The sequence below is a fragment of the Hetaerina americana genome, unplaced genomic scaffold, assembly GCF_022747635.1.
Source record: "Hetaerina americana unplaced genomic scaffold, ioHetAmer1.1.p SCAF_10, whole genome shotgun sequence".
NCBI classification, from domain to species: Eukaryota; Metazoa; Arthropoda; class Insecta; order Odonata; family Calopterygidae; genus Hetaerina; species Hetaerina americana.
Genome location: NW_027286070.1, coordinates 40860190 through 40880478, shown reverse-complemented (window position 1 = coordinate 40880478; position 20289 = coordinate 40860190). Strand labels below are relative to the sequence as shown.

General features: G+C 36.9%; 1 long non-coding RNA gene across 1 annotated transcript in view; it reads right to left on the bottom strand.

The window, feature by feature from the left end:
• Positions 1-11838: 11838 nt before the first annotated feature.
• Positions 11839-20289, bottom strand: part of LOC139698684 (uncharacterized) — a 127627-nt gene continuing 119176 nt past the window's right edge. Inside the window, exon 3 of the long non-coding RNA XR_011703006.1 lies at positions 11839-11925. This is a non-coding gene — a long non-coding RNA (uncharacterized lncRNA). The remainder of the gene's footprint in view (positions 11926-20289) is intronic.

Genomic DNA, 20289 nt, shown 5'->3' with positions numbered 1-20289 from the left:
CGAGGGTAATCCTAGAAGTACCCGACCTAACAAAGAAAAAAACAAAAATTTTGAAAAAAATATATTCTTGAATGTAATCTCCTTTCAGCTCTATACGAGTACACTTTTCCCAGCGATGTTCAATATGTTCGATACCCTTTTTATTATAAGAACTGTCTGGCTCCTCAAAATACCCATTAACTACCAGCATCACTTCTTCGCGATGGGAAAATCTTTGACTACCTATCCATTTTTTCAGGTTTGCGACCAGCAACAAATCCGACGGGGCAAAATGTGGCAAATGGATGCATGAGGTAGCAATTCAAACTTTAATTTATGAATTTTGGCCATTGCAATTACGGATTTGAGAGCTGGTGCATTGTCTTGATAAAACAACTCTTTCTTCTTAGCCAAATGCGACCACTTTTGCTTGATTTCTTCGCTCAAACGTGCAATAAGTTCGCATAATACTCGGAATTGATAGTTTTTCCTCTTAAAAGACAATCAATGAAAATTATCCACGCGCATTTCAAAAAAACCGACGCCATGCCCTTGCCTACAGATGAAACGATCTTCGCCTTTTTCGGAACCTATACTCCTTTTTGAATCCACTGTTTGGATTGTTCTTTTGTCTCGGATGTGAAGTAATGGACCCATGTTTCATTCATGGTTATGAAACGGCGGAAAAATTCTGCTTTGCTGCTGTGAAACTTTGCTAAATACTCAATTGAAACGTCTTCACAACACTGGTTTTGCTTGAGTGTCAGCAAACGGCACCAATACTACACAAAGTTTGATCATGTCCAAATTTACAGTTAATATGCGATGCACCGCACTTTTTGAAATGCCTACTATGACTGCTAGCTTGTGTACCTTCAGTCGACGATCATCCAGTATCACTTTTTTGATTTTCTTCACCGTTTCTGGATTCGTCTACTCTTTTGGTTGACCAATGCAATGCTCGTTTTGTCAGCTCCTACGGCCTCTTTTGAACTTTGCTACCCAATATTTTACTCCTGTAAACAAAGAAGCAGACTCACCCAGAGTAACATCCAGGTCAGCTCTAAATATTGGTTGGGCAGAGGCCTTTCAAGTAAAAATATTGTATCACATAACGATAACCAATTTTCTCCATTTTCACTGAAAACTTTCACTATTGATGGCTGCCAAATAAATACTAAACAACGTAGCGTCTTCAAACTTGAAACATATGCTTTATAGATTACATACTTTCTTATACAGGCCGGGTACTTCTGGGCCTTCCCATGTACATCTAATTGCAAGTATCAGTAGACTCTCATTTTTACCTGTTTGTTTCATTCCTCTTGATTTTTCTCTTCCTCATCTGCTTTCATCTATCCCTTCATTTCCTTATACTTCTTCCACATTATTTCCGCCATTCGATCTTCCCCGCCTTCCCTCTTCACTCCATCCTGGGTGGAGATGAACGCGATCCCCCCCCAAGTTGAGAAGTGACTGGGAAACGGAGGAAATGCGTGCGGAGGGAAAACCCGCAAATAAATAAGGGATCCGGTTATGAATTTCCGGCGAAGGAGGCAAAAAACAACGAAAACTTTGGAAAAAGCTTCGTGAATTTATGTTCTCAGTTTGCATACATGGCTCGGAGATGCGAGTTTAAAAGTATTGGGGCGCACCATGCTGAACCAAAGTTGTAAAATTTGCTTACTTTCATAATTCAAATGGGTGCAAGGAAACTGTAATCAGGATCTGACAGAGGAAGTTACAGCCGCAGGCTATAATTATATTAAGGGGTGGTTTAAAATTATTTATTAGCATCCTCCACGCTTCATAAGCATGTTTTAATTTATAACTTCGAAATAGAAGGAATACTCCAATGGGGATAATGAATATTTATACAGTAATGCTAAATATTACGATATAAAATTGTTAGGGCTTTTCTGTGGCGTTTTTATAGCATTCCCATGCAATAATCTCAACGTACTGGTAATATAGAAGTTATAGTGAACGAGACAGTAAGGAATATTACTTATTAATATTATTTTATGGGTTCACAATGCTAGCCAAAATTGAATGGTTGCGAGAATATATATGATTATAATAGAGGCATACTGATTGGGAAACACTGTGCAATTTGAACCAGGCATGTGAGGCGATAGGGGTGTACAGTAATAACGTGGTAATCCACAGATATACGAAGCTTAGGATGCTAAAATATTACGTGGTGTTTCATTTTGAATTTTTTCGGTTCACCTCATAAATATATATTAATTATTTCCGTTGTTTATAGCGTAAAAAATTCGATTGAAAAATCTTGTTCGAAGTAGTTGAGGACCGGAAAGCACTTCAAGGAGAGATACTGGAATGAGATTGGCCCTGAGCAAAAATAGCTAGATAGTGTCGCAGAAAAATAAAATATACAGCATGAAACCTTAGAATATTCATTCATGAGTAAATCATCTTTTAATCTAATGAACATATGAGCATGAAATAGAAATAATATTGCTAATTGAATCAATGTTTTCCGTGTATTAACACTTAGACTACACTCATGAGAACTCGTGAGCAATAAGTTTATTTTCATTAATTGACAGTTCAATGTCATAACATTAGCTCCTTAAAGTACACCTGACAATGATTTTGATTTCTTATTTACTATATCATATCCAAAATTGTTCACTCTAATCACTGGTATGACATTTCCCGTCGCTGGAATTTTATAGCTTCCTCAGCTGAATAAGACTCGATGAAAAAGACCTTTAAGTGTAGTTGTGAACCATTTAAACAGATCAAATGTTCATTATTACTGAGATCAAACTTCTGAACACTATCCTACTCTATCCTTTAATTTATGGTTTCTATATTTAAAATAATTAGTATTTTTACAATTTTACCTATCAGGTTTTACAAATTAGCAATAATTTGCAATGTTACCACTGAGCATTAATTATACTTCATTTTTCTTGAGTATTTCTAAATATTTAACTAAATCTGCTATCAGATTATTATATCACTCTAATATCTAATGCGAAAAAACACATCACTTCTCTCCTTTGTTTAATTTATTTTTAAATGACAAAAGCGTTTCAATTTTTCCCCACAAAAATTCTCTTTCAATTCCTTTGCAACATGTTAGAGTAATCATATCCTTGCCATTTGATCTTTTGCTTCAATCTATATATAATTATGCATGCTTTTCTATGATGTCTAATAGAGTAATGACCCTATATTTTATTTTTTTTTACTTTCAAATTCCCGTGACAATCATAAATAGCTTTCCATACCCAAAGTTCATTACACTTCCCATTTAAAACTACCTTACCCTCGATCCTTCACATTTTGCGGTGGTTTGGTCGGCCCCAGCCAAATTTAGGCCGTCTCTCTCTTCCTTATATAATGGGAGGCCTGGAATTTTACCCATACGCTCAAGGATCTCACGTTTTCCCGGAGGATTGAATGGAAGAATAGTTCTCGCCCCAACCGTAAGGCTAAGTCTACCTCTCCCTTGAAGGCGATAGCAAAGCTGCGTAAATTTTGGAGAGGCGTAAAAGCAATCCGGTGGAAAAGCTGGACTTTTATCCACATACGCCCCTAACTTATCATTCACCCGCAACCACCTTTTCTTAAAATATTTCCTTCTCCCTCGACTGAAAACCTCAACTTTCTTTCAAGAATATCTATGTAATCACTTAACCTTCTCGTTCCAGCCGATAAATATATAGCATTTGCCCAGCATAGCAAACAACATGCATAACCTATATTTTCTTGTCGCTAAATAAATTCCAATTATGGTTTTGACGTCAAACTGAATCAACAATTCGAAATTCCATTCCATTTTTCGGTTGGTACTCTGGCCGAGAAAAACGCTGCTGCTGATGTTTTACTGAAAACCGTCACAGTAACCAACCACGTTTTACTGGATCTAGCTAAGCACTTCGGTACGTGGTATTCACCTAATTGGGTATTAGTATTTAAAATAATAATTCCTCATAACAATTACAATATTCTACAAAAATCTATTCAAGGAAATAATGCTGCTTATATTTAAGAGAGGAGTATTAAGGCCAACATCTAACGGGCAGGCGTCTGGTTAGCAGTGAAACGATCAACTCATAGACCCTTATGAAAAAATTGCATACACAAAATACCCGGAAACCAACAAAATACATTGCGTCTTAAGTTGTTCCCAACTAACATTTTCAATTTACAGGCAAATATCTTTAATGGTGAGATTTGTACGAATTTTTTATGCCTCTCTATCTTTTAATGTTTCATAAAATTAGAGGGAAATCGAAAACTTAAACACTGTCGGCACAAAAGCTACTCTTTCATCGCAGACGTTGGCAAAATTTTGAAAATATCCTATCAAGTCAGAGATTTATAAATGAACTGTTTTCTCTGGGTCGTAAATGAATTTTAAAATGTGTGAGCCATTGATTCTTTTGGGATATCATGCCGGTTTGTTGGGTAATTTTTGGCGCTATTTTGCAAAATTATTTCATGAATAACCATTCATGAAAGAATAACAAATAATTCTTTCAATATTTAATTCCCATATTTTAATAATTTTTTTGTGGTAATTTACTCGTAGCGTCTATGATCTTTAGACTAACGAATGAGTATCGTTTATGTACACAATTTTTCATCAATTTATTTTTTTTTTATTCTTTTCACGGAGGCTATACAACCATTTGACCGTGTATTTTAAGTATTTGATCGAAATTACTTATGATGAGATAGCGGTCTATAAGTTTCGTACTTTAAACAAGGACCAACTCTCAATCGAACATTTTCAGGTTGCGAGGGTAGGTTGGTGTGTTGGTTTATCACTTAAAGCAGTGACGTGGATGACCTTCTACTTCTACCATGACGCTCTCGACACATTTCTATATGTGGCAGGCAGGATATTACAAGGATCCGAGAATTCAACATTCCTAGGGCTACTAATGCAACTTCATTGCCCCTTGGGTTGGGCATTATGTCAAACTGCCCAGCCTTCAAAGCCAACTTATTCTAAATCACACCTTTTGATAAAAGCATAACGAAAAATTTTTGTTTTTGTTCAAAATTTCAATTAAAGCACAATTCCTCCAGTAAAACTAAAAATAATACATCCAATTAAGGGCAAAGGTTCGAATTTTCCTCATGCTACAATTTTGGATTGAAATTGATGTTAAATTGTATCATTATTTTTTTCCAAAAATATTTTCTCGTAAATAGAAAGTAATCGTTTCCAAAATAATATTAATTTGTCATCATACCTCATTATTATAAGGGAATTGAACATTTAAGAAAAATATATGCACAGTGAATCGAAAATTTAATTGAATTATTTATTTTTGTTTTGATAAAATATTTTCTGAATAAACATTTTTGCAACCATATTTTTCTTGATATGGTAGAGGTAAACAAAAACAAATTAGCAGCTGAAATGAAGAAATGTGGGAAAAAAGAGTGGGATATCACCATTTGAAAATAAGTCAATTTTATACGTTAATAAAACCAGAAGGAAAACATCCACAAGAAGGCTTCAATGTCCATAGTGGTGACGTTTCGAGCAGATAGCCCATAGAATGTGCCAGTTTATTATTAAACCCAAGGACTTGAACAAAACATTTTTAAGAATTTTTCATGTCTAACTCATAAAATCAGGGTAGGGATTTGGTTTTTCCTTTCAAATTTTTTTCCAAATTTCCAATTTCGCTACCATCGTTGAGTATCCTAAATAATTTTCATCTACCACCTATAAGGATAATATTCACATCACTAACTAGTGGGAAATGATTCAATGACTCAGGTGTTTGCCAATATCACTCATTTAAAAGTATTTATAAATGTGATGCTTGAATATCTTTTATTAAAATAATGCTACATCTTTAAAATCAATTTTTGATATATTTAAACAGAACATTCAACATTACAGAAAAAATGGCGTGAGTGAACATTTTCCACTTGTTCGAAAATAAAACGTTTTTATTTATATTCTCGTATTAAGAAATGTTTTTCAAATCGCTGTTGGAAATTGGGCGGATTATGGAAATGAGATATATGTTATTCTTTATCCTACGCCGTTCAAAATTAAGTTCAGTCAACTCTGAATGCTTTTTTATGCCATGAATATTTTTATGTGCCTATTGACTTCATAATTATTTTAAAACTTTCATTTGTTACCTGATTCAAACTCCTAGTTCTTTCGATTCCAATTCTTTTGAGATGCATTTTTTTAAACTGCGTTGTAAATATCTACCAATTAATTCCATGTTGCTATTGCTGTCATAACGGTCGTGTCTTTACCGTCAATCCTCGTGTTTTCTTGCAGATGAGACGAGCTAAACGGAATAGTGAAATATAGATGGATTTACCATTTTCTTTTATCACGGTAGGCGTCTCCTGCATACCCCGAATGATGCACTCGCCCCTTCGAAGGACCGTTCTCAGTTCAACGACAAGACTATGGACCGAAAAATTCAGCGTGCTCCGCTTGCCGAAAATATTTATGCACATCCCCATATCGGAATCCGCATGCATGCCCGGCAACGTGGGTAAATGTTTGAGGAACGGCTCATTGAAATGCCACCAAGGTCAATACCCCCGCCCCCTCCTCTCTCTGCAAATACGGCTCGGTATTTTCGCGACGTAATACAAGTATTCCTGGGGTTTCCTATGGTGGGTTGATGGGATGAGAGTGGGCGTGGGTGGTGAGAGAGCGAAAAAAATGGAGTGGTGTTACAGTTTTGCAGCGCGAAAGGAAACAGAGAATAAAAAAATACGTCAAAAAATATTGCTCCCTGGTATGTGTCGCATAAAATTTTCATTTTCGTCACTCGCGAGCCGCTCCTATCTTGTATATATCCTTTGAAGGCATGCGCCCCGCGGTGTTACAGCGGCACTTGCAATATTGATGCTCATCTTAAGAGAAGAGCGCGCCTTCCGAGAAAATCATCATCTCCTCCACGAGTCATTTCGGGCACGCAAAAAGAAAGAAGATGCTTCGTTTCATGTGAAGCACTCCTTAGAAAGCATTTTCACCAACGGGCTTCATTTAGCCGGATGGGAACGTTATACTAATCGCACATCACGGTATAACGACGCGAATGCCTAGCGCTTAATCTTCCTGTCGTGGAAAAGATATCCGATGACGTCGATGGCCTCAAACGGTTATCCCACCGAGCTAAATCTTCATAAATATTGTAGAGGCAGATTTTTATAACATGAATTCTATGGCGAGAATTATTTGCATTAAAAATGTATATGGATTAAATCAAAACCTCAACAATGTTTTTCATACGGAATCAAAGTTTGACACCATCACAAGTTGATAGTCTGAGAGATGCCATTTAACAATTTACAGTCTTTACATCTGAAATTCAGTAGGAATTAAATGACAGTACTGGCACAGCTAAGATAATTATGCGGGTTCATAAACCTTACCACTTACCACTAACACCATTAATTATATTTTTTATAATGATTCTTTATGCCTTTAAGATGGTTATACATATTTCTTGTAAACTTTTTTCGGTTTTTTTCAAGAATGAGAATCCATGAAACACTTGTATGATAGAAGTTGTGTAATTATTTTACTCGAGAATTAACCCGTGAATATAATCACTGCCTAATTCACAGTTGTGAGAAAGAGCACTAAGGGTGAAAAAAAACCACTAAACCTATTCCTAAATTTAAGTGCGGGAGTTAGAAAAACATTTTATTTTCAGCAGCGAAAATACGAGAAATTTCCGCGAACGAAAAATTAATGCACTTGAATAATCAATTTTGGATGCAGCAGTTTCCCTGTTGACCGCAAACTTGTAATACGGGCTTAAAATCTGATTCAATGTTCCCATTTAGTCCAAAAGTGAATAAGAGTTGTCAAAAATAATACATCCCTTTATAAAATATGGCAAAAACTGATCTTTGATCACATTTTAAAATTTGATTCTCTATATATATCGAGGTTCATTTTTCTAAATCATTGTAAACGAATACTTCCTTTAAGACAAAATTAAGTGACTCTTTCAAGGAATTTAGGTTGCCTTTAAAAAATGAAATATAAGAAAATCAAGCAATAAATCAAATGCGTCTTTACCTGTTGAATCAGTTTACCATCACCAATCTTGTATTTTCTTAAGAGTGCCTTCAAATTGCTTAATAGCAATTTTGCAGAATTTCACTTTGGGCTCGGGGGTACGTCAAAAGCTCTATATAATTTTGGCCATGCTGTGTTAGAATCGATATATATATACAAATGACATCACTTGAGCTAGAACCAACAAACATTTCAACGCCTAAATATCGTTTGACAAAAAGGATATTAAGGTATATAATGCCGCTTAAGGGTCACTGAGACTTCAGTATCATTATAGGGAGGTATAAGAATGGGGAGAGAGGTTTTTAGGGTGAAGTCAAATTACTAATTAGTTTGAAATTCGATTCCCGTGAGTCTATGAAGTGCTGCTTGATAAGTTTCATTCCTGTGAGCCTCGTAAAATTTTAACGAGAGAAAACGTCATCAGCGTATTAAACAGGGAGTCATAGTCGGCGGTAGAATGTAAATGGAACGAAATGAATGGCTGGGTTTGAGAGCGATGGACGTCGGGCGGAAGATAGTACATCATGGAAGTGTGTGTACATGTGCGTATTTGTGTGTGCGCGGGGGTATTTGGTGGAGAGACGGGGCAGGCGTGCCAAGAAAAACGGTTTGGGGAGGAATTGACCGAGGAGAAGGGCGGAGTGTGAACTTGGCTAGAAGACGTTCTATATGGACGTCTGAAGGTGATCTGATCATATTTTCCATTCCCGCTTCGTAAGGCGGCTCACATCTTCTATTACAAGACGCAGAGGGGTCATGCCGAATAGGTCAAACTAGTATTGGTTTTGTTTATTATTGCCGAGGCAACAAGAAGTTCCGCTACAAAATATGAATAGCAAGAAACTCGATGGAGAGACTATCGTTTGGAAACATAAATAAAATTCGGCACCCTCTATTAAGAAGTCGAATCATGCAATTTCAATTGGGATACGACGTCAAAATAACCAAAATTAAACGAAGCGTTAGCAAAAAAATTAATTGATGCTGATAAGAATCGGGAAATCACATGTACTTAATGACATTTTCAACGTTGGTATCTAAAACGTTACCCTGTAAACCAACAATCCTGAAACAGCAACACATTTTGTAATACGAGGGTAGTTTGAAAGGTTCTCGGAATCCCCATCAGATGTCAGCACTAGTGCAACAGGTTTCCCGCGCAGTAATAGGTAATCCTTTATGAGTAAATACATAACGCGTCAATACTCTGGGAAGAGATCTGTGGAGGGGAGCGGAGTGATTGGTGAAGATGGAAAATATTAAGATTTCAGCAGTGATTAAATACTTCGTAAAGAAATCTATGAAGCCAAATGAAATTCGTGTCGGCTTCAAGAACACTCTGGGGTGCTCTGCTCCATATTTACAGGAAACAAGTGGAGAGGCCAGTTTAAACGTGATCGGGGGAGGGTCACAAACGCTTCATAATGGAAATTTCCGAACAATGTTTGACCCGTTTTAAGAGCAACCAACACGTTTTTCCGCACCAGGTTGTGACTAGAGATGAAAATTAGGGCCACTACTATAACCCAGAGACAGAACTGCAGTTATAGCAGCGGAAATATGTTGATTCACCACCACAAAGAAAGCAAAGGCAATACGGTCGGCTGGAAAGGTGATGGCTTCAGTTTTCTGGTATTCTTCTGATAGATTATCTTTTCGTTGGTCATACAATCACTGGACAATAACACGCTAGCCTCTTCTATCAACTACAGCAAAAGGTACACGAAAAAGGCCAGGTTTGGCAAGGAAGAATGCCATCTTCCAGCAAGACAATGCACGCCTACACACAAGTGTCGTAGCCATAGCAAAAATAACTGAACTATGATACGAATCGTTGCCCGTCACCCACCCTATTCACAGAATTTGACTTCATCAGATTTCCATAAGTTAATATAAAAATTAGGTATCGTTTTTAAGGAGGAAGGCTTAATTAAGGCTTAATTTAATTTATTATCAAAGTTAGATGATTTTCCTTCATATAGGCAAATTTGGGACTGCAAATAAAGATAATTAGATCAGTTAAAGATAATTTTCATGCATCACTTCCAAAAATGTATGCATAATCTCCCACGTGCATTAATATATATCAAGTGATAAGAAATTAAAGTTAATTTTTATGCCTCTTTTAAAAATACCACTGTGGTATTGATAATCTCAATTTATTCCCTTCAAAATTATAAATATTCATTAAAACTTTTCAAAAAGTGTGTGATGTTATTTAATAGTTAAATTTAAACGCCTTTGTCACCTTCTAATTCTTTCTAACCAATAGAAGTACACTTTTCAACTTTATGAAACTCGTCCTTAAATGTATTCGTACTATATCCTTATTTTATACTTCTATACCTCTCAATAACTCCTCCTTGTATCTACTTAATTTTAATGTCTTTCATAAACTTTATTTTTCCCTAGAAATTTTGCAAATTTTCTCCGCCATTCATTCAGTATATTTCACTTATTTTTTGTATTCCCATAAATACGAGTGCTAATTCTCAAAAGATTTACATTTATCTATCGTATTTGTCTGAGAAAGCTGGATGTGTTCATAATCTCATGCGTCTTTTCTAAACACCAAAGACATGATATATTGAAAGCCTTTTTGAAAGTCTCTTTAATGTAAATAAATGATAAAAACAGCATAGTATTTTTTAAAGTAAAATGATATTAAATATCAAACTTTAAATATAATTATCTTCATAGTTCAAAGTAAAATTATAAAAAAGTATCCGCATTGTTCATAAAAAGTTCCATTGAGGAAATACTCAGCAAATAATTTATAAAAGAAAATTATCTCACTGATTTGCAGCGTAAGAAAAGAGGTAGAACATGATGCTTTCTCTTATACGAGGGTCATCCGGAAAGTAGTACCCGTTCGTGAAATAAAGACACAAAAGTAAATATTAACAAACATAAAAAATTTTATTTGAAAGAGGATACTTTAAACTACTTCTCAACATAATCTCCAAGCAAATTAAGGCATTTGTCATAACGTGTGACAAGTTTCTGTATTCCTGCTGCATAGTCCTTCGCCGCCAGCTCATTGAGATACGCGAGGGACCCATCTTGCACAAATTTTTGCATAATGCAGATGGTGTTTAACAATTTCATGAACAATTGTTCGAGAAACATTGGGAAAATGCTCACAGATGTCATCAATTGTGACGCGCCGATCGTTCCTTCCGAATTCGTCAACTGAGCTCACCAGTTGGTCTGTAATGACAGACGGTCTCTCCGAACGCTCATCGTCGTGTGTGTTCCCCCTCCCCATGTTGAAGTTGCGACACCACCGCCGAACAGACGACTCGTCCATTACATTTTCTCCATACACCTCCTTTAATTGGCGATGAATATCACATGGGCGAACGTTTCTTGCATTGAGGAATTTAATCACTGCCCTCACTTCACAACTGGCGGCGTTCTCAATTTTTTTAAACATTGTAAACAATCACAGAAACAACACAGGCAATGCTAGCGTCACGCAACTTGGCTCAGAGAAGGCAGACAAGCCACTGAAGCTATCTGACCTCGTCCAGCGGCTACTCGCGTCGTCAGCACTTCATGCGGCACGAACGGGTACTACTTTCCGGATGACCCTCGTATTAACTATTGACTATAGACGCTCCATAATTTGACCATGTCACATGAGATTTACTAGTGCACACTTTTATTATTTTTTTAAATCGATTTGTTTGAAATTGGAACTTTGGTACACTAATTAACTAAAATTTTGACATGAATGTATCTTAAGCCAAAAATTAATCCGCAAAAATGAAAATCAGAAAATATTACATACCTCCAGTGCATAGCCCAGGATAAGTATCAGTGGAGCCCACCACCGTGTCGTGGGGGTTCGGCGGGAATCTTCTAAAACAGCGTACCTTAATGAAAGAAAATGAAATTGGTTTTAGCAAAGCGTATTACGATTAACACGTCATGTATATTTAATAATTCTGTTCAAGAGAAAAACAATTGTTTTTGTGAAAAGTAATTGAATAAAACTAAGAATCTTCAACGATATAATGTCCAATTCAGAGGAGAAAATGTACCAGATAGCTACATTACTTTCGTCGAAGAGGTGAATAGGTATCTTTAGAAAAACGGGCGCCAATACATTTATTTATTATTAGGTAATCTACCGGTTAAGGTAGGTTTTTGGAAGGACAAAATTACTAATTCAACAATTTGTGGCCCCTAGCAAAGCACAACATCCCACCCTACATCAGGTCCCTCTTCAGCTCTGAGTACTTTCTTCCTCCCTTCATCCCGTCCAACATCCCTATCCTGTTCCTTCCCTTTCCTCGTTTGCCTAACATTCTCCCCTCAATCATAGTCTTCAACAACCCACTGCCGGTCAGTACACCCTCCATCCACTTTTCCTGCCTCCATAAAATTTCTCCCAACAAACCCCTCTCTTCGCCCACCATACCAAGGACTTCCTCGTTTTTTTTCTTCTCTGTCCATTTCACCTTCTCCATTCTTCTCCACACCCACATTTCAAAATCCTCCAGTCTGCGTCTATCCTCCTGCTTAAATGACCACGTTTCCGCGCCGTACATAGCTACGCTCCATATCAAAGTATTTACGAGTATTTTCTTAATATCCTTACTCAAAGTCCCTGTCATCAACTCCCTCCTCCTTGTGAAAGCCTCTTTGCCTAGCGCAATTCTTCTCCTTACGTCCCTACTACTTTGACCGTGTTGGTCCAAAACACTACCGAGATGCGTAAACTGTTCTACCTGCTCTAGTTTTTGTCCTCCGATTTTAATGTTAAGCTTAGCCTTTTTCTTTCTACAAAATCGCAATAACTTTGTTTTATTAATATTGATTCTCATCCCATACATGTCGCACTGAATTTCCAATTCAGTAAGCAATGCTTGCAGCCCCTTGGCTGACTGACAAACTAAAGCTTGGTCATGAGCAAACCTAACTGATTTTACGAATTCCCCGGCCACCTTCATTCCTACCTCCAGTTCTTCCCATGCCTCTTTGATCATTTCCTCTGCATACAGGTTGAGCAGCAACGGTGATAATGGGCAACCCTGCCTTACACCTCTTCCTAACACTGCCCAACCGGACTCCCCGTTTCCCACCCGCACCTGAGCAGTCTGAGACATGTACAGGTTGCGGATTAGCCTCTTTTCCCTCCAATATACTCATTAGTTTTTCCCAATTCACCCTATCAAACGCTTTTTCGAAATCTACGAAATAGGCAAATACCTCCTGGTTGTGTTCTATATTCCTCTCGATTAATAATTTCAATACTGCAATGGCATCACGCGTACCTCTCCCCTTCCTAAACCCAAACTGATCACCCCCTAAGTAATCATTTGCCGTACTCTCTATCCTATTGTTTATGTTCCTGAGAACAACTTTAGCTGCGTGGGATATCAAACTTATCGTTCTCTGGTCCTCACATGATGTAGCCTTTACCTTTTTCGGAATAGGAACTAAAACTGATCTCACAAAGTCTTCCGGCTAGATTCCTTCCTCATAAATACTACGAATCAGCCCAAATAGCCTCTTCCTCCCATATTTTCCTAAACATTTCAATAGTTCCGCGGGGATATTATCCACACCCACGGACTTATCAAGTTTCATCTGCCTTAATGCCCTTTCTATCTCATTGTCTAGTATGCGTGGACCTAAGCTGTCTTCCTTTACGTCATATTCTTGTTCAATGTCTAACTTTTCTTGGTCTAAGTTCTTTACTATACAGTTCTTTCCAATATATTTATAGAGAAAAATTGGCATAGCAAAACCCTACGGCTGCGAATACCGCATGATGCGATTGCAATTGAAAATTTATTCTATGATAGATATTTGGATTTAGTAAGGCCATTTAGTGATGCCATCACATGGCGTGGTAGTTTAAGTAAACTATTTCAGATAAAATAGGGAGATACTCATTGAAATTCCAAAATTAATAATTTGGCTTTTCCACCTAGAAAATGTATTTACGACATTGGTTTCGCAATGGTATAAAATGTTTAAAAGTTTAATTGATCAAGGAGATACTCCTTTTATAATTATATTTTACAATGATGTATAATACTCAATATTTCGTCGAATAAATATTTTTCCTCAAAAATTTCAAATAGAATATTCCTCTTAATTTTTTGACCATAATTATTATTAAATAATAATTTTAACGCTAAAGACCTACTACATCAGAGATTTTGTCTGTTTTACAGGATTTGTAAATAATAAGTATTTTGCGTCTCGGCCTCATTTACTTCCTTTGTTTTCATCCCTTAACGCATGTACAAATGAATGCATTTACTCGTTTGAATTTCAATACCAGGATTTCTTTTCACAACGGGATGGTAATATACTCAGCTATGGAAGAGTTTGGCTTAAACATTTGTTGGCAGACCTTTGTCAAATTAATCTCGTCATTTATGGACCCCACAGCAGTAGAACTGTGTCCTAGAAAGGAAAACCATTTGCTCCCGCCCGCTACGGTATAAATTATTTTCTCCACTGGGGTAAATTATTGCATGAGGAGAAAAAGGGGGAATAATAAGTGTTTTTTTACCTCCATCCCATACTGATGGCCGCGGTGGGAAACATTGGAAACATTCCTCCGTCCAAACCCGGGAGCACCCTTTTTTCCTTCTCTCCACATATACGCCCCCGCACATTACCCTTTATCTTTTGAAAACTGCCCCTTTTCCAGTTCTCCCACCCAAACGTGCCGGGGGTCACTGTCCCATTGACCAGGAGGAGGGGAGCCGGGAGGGCATTAGTGACCGATCCCCGCCCACCTGACCGGCCAATTGCGCTTTGATCTGCACTCCATCACAACTCTTTTTTTCCCCTGGCCTCACTCTCCGTCTCTCCCCTTCATCTTCCTCTCTCTCTCTCGCTTTCTCCCGGTCCTTATTATCTCCCCTCCCCTACGGGCCCAACCACAGGAAGGAAAAAAACAGCGGAAATCGGAAAATCTCAAGCATTCCCCATCACTCCGTCTTTCCCTCCCACTAGGCCTCTCCCTCGCACTTGCCCCTCTGTTCACCACGCTCCCCTCTGATGGAAATATCGATCCACAGGTACCACCCTTATCCGCCCTCTATTTTTTATGGGACTCAACTCCTCTCCGGTCACACGCCCTCCGTCTTGTTGCTTTTCCAACAGGTTTTCCAGCATCTCCATTTTTCCGATCCTTTGCCAAGATTTCCGCGGGAGATCGGGATGAGTGTGAGAATGCATGATTGCAAACAATGAACCTCAACCATTTTAACTGATTTAAAAGTGCTTCCACTCAATTATTCTTTTTAGCGGCAGGGCATGCCACCGTAATAGAAATGCGAGTGACTTTTCATTCCTATCTATTCCAGTCAAGTATTTCATATGCAATTTGGTGCAATGTTCATTAAAATCTTCACTCACGGTGTCACTATAATATAGTCTTTACTAAGACTATCGCTTTAACGTGCTACACTAAAATCACAAATTTGTAAGGAATGTTCAAAGCATGAAAATGAGATGGAAAATAATTGGTATTTTTCATCAGCTAGTAAATACTCAATACCCTTTCCCATATTAAAAACTGTATGTATTGGAAAGATAAACACGTCGTCTGAACGTAATTTTTTGATAATGTCCAAGAAATGGTAACAGTCGTTTTCGGGAAGAACTGTTTCGGAGTGAAAAAATCCAAGTTGGTAAATAAATTAGGTCCAACAATTTTAGCTGAAAAAATCATAAATCTTGCTATGAATTTAAAAATTACATCTACATCTACATCTACATAATACCCCGCAAGCCGCCGCAAGGGCGTGTGGCGGGGGGTGTTAGGTCACCAACCGTAAAAAAGAAAAATACCACATGCAAAAAAAAAAACAACACGGAAAATTACCCCCACAGCAGCGCACACACTCATGCAAAAATCCCTTCATCCAATACTCATGCAAACACATATACCGCAAAACAACTAAAAAACTGCACCCCATGATGCAGCACGAAAGACATTCTACAACACGGAAGCCAGGACACAACAAGCAAGAAATTGAAACATCACTACCACATGAAAATGCACCACGAAACACTCTACCCCCAAAGAGTCTCTAATTGGCAGGGAATGCGACCCAACGTTGCAAGTAGCAGGAATTTGCCCCCGCGGAGAGGGACGAGGGATTGAAAGGGAAACTTAAAAACAGATGAACGGAACACGAATGAGGTCATTCGGAAAGAATGGGTTATTATAGCAAAACACATAAGGTTAGTGGAAGAGCATGCATTTAAATACAACTAATTATTTTTTAGACGCTGAGGGTGGCAAGTGGAATTTTTGCTATCTATAACCCTACAGTTGCTATCCCGTATTGTCCGTGGGAAGAAGGAGTCCTTGAGTCGGCTAGTTCTGGCATCTATTTCCCGAATTTTATATGCATGATCCAAGCGACCAATGTATGTAGGAGTACGAATAATTTGCGAGACCTCGGTGCTGAAACATGCGGATCTAAATTTATTTAATAATTTCAATCTTGCATTGAATCGTCTCTCAGCCAATGATTCCCACCCCAAATCCATGAGCATTTCGGTGACGCTTTGCGTTTTATCGTAGGAATTTTTTACAAAACGGGCTGCCCGGCGTTGAACCTTCTCAATTTCCCGAATGAGACCTTTTTCACTCGGATCCCACACGCTGCATGCGTATTCTAAATGAGGCCTTACAAGAGCGTGGTAACAACGTTCCTTGACCTTCGAGTCACTTTTGCCGACTTAAAAAATTAAATTAACAAATTAAAGTTAACCTAATCAAAATCTTTTCTTAAAATGTTAAAAAAACATTCTAATATAAATCAGTATAAGGGCATTTCCAATTCGACATCACTTGAGAGCACTATTTTCAGTTGGTTAGAAAGAGTCATTATACAAGAATATTTTAAACACATCTATTCCGTGTAAGCATAAAAATTTTCAAATGCTCATATTAAAGGCAAAGTACTTTCTCGTTAATTCTTTTAACTAGTAAATTCTCAAAAACCATCGAGGCTTATCTAATATTACAAATTTAACCATACCTACACATTTCACAATAAAAAAAGATATAAATTAACACCGTTCCATATCTAAGTTGAAATTCAGCGACAAACGCAGTAAGCTTAGTTTAATACATGTGCATAATTCCCAAGTTCGTTAAATATGAAATAAATTTAGTTCATTTTTAGGTAAATTTTAATTATTTTTTCCCTTTCAGTAAAATGCGCAAACCATATCAGTAAAACTGGACTATTTTGAAAGCGAATACAAAGAGTAACTTCGTATCCCAATTTGGAAAATTATTTTTATTCATGAACAATGAATTCTATTCCATACATTTTAAGCGAATAATGATTGCCAACGAATCCTATCCCGTATGAACCTCAGTATCAATAAGGTGAATAGCAACTGGATGGGAATTGAGTTACGGCTTTGGATCTCAATACGAATCTATCATAGAAATCACTTAACATCGTTTAAACTTTAGTTCATTTTTATCACATTATTAATACGCAGCAATGATTGGTGAAGTGGTTTTTCATTTCAACCATTTATCGTTTTTCAAATAATTAAGGGCAAAAATATCGACTTTATTTGCTACACAGGCTTAATTGTATTAAAAAATATTTCGCGATGATTTCATACACATACATTACATGCACGTAAATGTATTCATTTTGACTAAAAATGTCCTACGCATCCTTTAAACGCACCTCATCAGCCGATGTAAAAAAACAGGTACCTTTATTACTATTGCTTATTCCCTTTTATGCAAAAGCAAATTTGCCCATATTTATTACCTGTCTAAGTAATTTAGTTTTCTCATTAAGGCCTGTTTGCAAATTTATTAAACGTTTTTATTATTATAGTAAAAATACAGAGTTGATGGTTAAGATGTAAAATTAAGAAATTTCATTGATTATTTTCCTCATTGACACATTTTTTACTAGTTTTTGAGGGAAAATTGACATGATTGATAGCTGTTAGCATGGCGTTTGAATTAATTTCGTTCTCCTACGCCGTGAGATCTATCCGAAGGCGCGCGGTTTCTGAGGACGCCAGGCTGTGGTTATAGCTGCAAGATTGGTAGTGGACTGCGTAACTAGGAAGTGTTGTGGGTGTTTACACCCACCAGCAAAACAACAGACGTGCATGGGGACCGCTCAAGCTTCGATTAAGCCTAATCAAATACCTGTTTTCCTTGTATACGAAACCACCTTACAAGCAGAGATATGCCACCGCGTGGACGTACTTACAAACAATGAATATTTTCTAAATTTAAGAGTAAATTTTTATGAAACTAAATTACCTGAAAGATATATTCATTTCAACAGTAACTTATAAAACAAATGAGAGAATTTTTATCAATATTTTTCACGACTTTTCAATTTCCATGCATCTTTCTAATCGGCTGTTCAAGTGCATATCAGTTATTATAACCATTAAATATAAAGAAATATTGGAATCGAATGAACTTGTTACCTTGTTAGTTGTGTTTTGATTTCTTTATTACAGAGCAAAAAGTTACAAGTATAATCAAAATATTAGTGGGAATGAAGCTGTCTTGCAAATATTATTTCGTAAAATTTTTAATGCATCAAGTTTTCCTCTTATCTTCCTTGTCAACCTATTCCACCACCAGGTTGTCATCTACGACTGTTCCCTTTCAATTATACCTCCAGGGTGGTACTTGACATTTCTTAGCTAAAGCGACGTTATGAAATAAAACGTGTTGCGGAAATAAATAGTGCTATGCGATCCCAATGTTCGTAATTTATACCAAATAGTGGACAGATATGTGGAACTAATTGGGTTGCTCAAGTTGTACAACGGTTGATTTTAGTGCTGGAATATTCTATTTATACTGAAAGGACGGTAGAAAATAGTCAACGAAGACTGAATTAGAAATATGAACGTTAGTGTATACTCTACGCTCTTCACACAATCTTGTCACCTTTGAAAATCTTATCCTGGGTCATGACTACATTGAACGTGTTCGTGGAATTTTCGTTGATTTATATTGTATTATAGCCAACGCATAGTCCAACAAGAGAAGATTAATCACAAAATTGACGTCTGACCCTATTTCACCCACTTAATAATATTCAAATATAATTACAATGAATTGCAGATACTGGAGCATTTTAGGATTATTTTTTAGCAAAAAGTGTCATCTGTAAAATCATAGATCGATAACTCGTCCAAATATCCAGCAAAAACGAGTCACGAAAAAAAGAGCACTTAAAAATAAATGATGAATCTCAGTTGCGATATCAAACTTGGACATTAAACGAAAAACTTTATACTGAAACAAGGGCAATTTACGTTAATAGTTACACCACAAGCTATGTTTTTCGTTAGTTATATTCTGATTATCGCGTATAATTTAAAGTTCCTCCTTCAGGGCAAGAGCAATAGGAAAACTTTAGTATTACCAAGGTGTGTTTTGGAAATGAACGAACGTAAAACTAGCAAGAGAGTACGTCGCCGCCGCGTATTACATTGACGTGGCGACGAGATTTTTACGAGATTCCCGGTTCCGTTGACACCTCGCGGGGATTTAGGGGGTTGAAAACGGTCAAATCAAACGAATAAAATGGAGTTTATGAAAATTACGAGGTATTTTTTTCGCATTCTCATCTCTTGCGAAATACTTGTATCATTTTCAAGGCTGAATAGAGGAAAACATTCAAAATATTTCGGAATTTCTTTCTATATTACAGACCGGCATTGACAATATGGCAAAGAATCACGTGGCAGGTCAATGAATTATAGTTCGGGCCAAAATAAAAAGTGGTTGTTTTGCTTCATTTCTAGACATAGTTTCACCGATAGAAGTTTACAATGTTTATACAAAGTCAAAATATACAAACTCTCATTTTATTGACAGCCAAAATATGAAATCTAAATAATTACGAATGAATATTTGACCACAATTCCAAATGTAACACTAGCAAACCCTTATGTTTTCAAAGTTATTATTCTGCCGTCATATTTAAAACAAGGTATGCAGCGAAATTCACTTAAAGCTTGACTAATCTCTTACATCAACGATCCGGAGACACTCTTACCGAGATAAATGTTATGGCAACATTTTTTAATCCTTTATTCTTATATCTTTATGGGGAGGACAAAAAATATCATAGCTGTCGTCGTCAAAAATAGGCTTAGATTTGGAATCGGACATTTCATTACTGCCCTCTTTCCACCTTCATGCCTTGTCATGTCCTTACTAACCTCTAACTCACAAGGAAGTC